A 733-nucleotide genomic window follows, 5' to 3' on the forward strand; every position below is an offset into this window, starting at 1 on the left:
TTCCGTGGTGAAGGCAGAGAGTCAACAGTCCAGTGATCGTAACGAAAGACAATATCAAGGGTTTAACAAACTCGGGGTCAAAGGGCAGAAACAGATGGAATAACATACAAGGCAGGAAAGAGTCTTGGTTGTGTCAAAGGGTAAGAGCAGGAATACTTAGAGGCAGGATACGGGTTCTTGACAATGGTGACGACAAGACAAGGACATGACAGAGAGTGAGGGCTTAAGAAGACAGAGGACCAATCAGCAGCAGCTGGGGGCGGGACTAATGAGACACACCTGGGACAACATCAGACAGGTGAGACTCGGACAGACACAGAAGCTGATTTCACAATAAAAGCAGAAACACAAGGAGGAACATGTACTCATGACACACATGAATGAATGAATGAATGAATGAAATAATGAATGAAAGAAAGAATGAACGAATGAATAAATGTGGAAACACAAGGAGGAACATGTACTCATGACACACATGAATGAATAAAAGAAAGAATGAATGAATGAAATAATGAATGAAATAATGGATGAAAGAAAGAATGAACGAATGAATAAATGTGGAAACACAAGGAGGAACATGTACTCATGACACACATGAATGAATGAATGAATGAATGAATGAATGAAAGAAAGAAAGAAAGAAAGAAAGAAAGAAAGAATGAATGAATGAATGAATAAATGTGGAAACACAAGGAGGAACATGTACTCATGACACACATGAATGAATGAATGA

The sequence above is a fragment of the Callionymus lyra genome, chromosome 2, assembly GCF_982586985.1.
Source record: "Callionymus lyra chromosome 2, fCalLyr1.hap1.1, whole genome shotgun sequence".
Classification (NCBI taxonomy): Eukaryota; Metazoa; Chordata; class Actinopteri; order Syngnathiformes; family Callionymidae; genus Callionymus; species Callionymus lyra.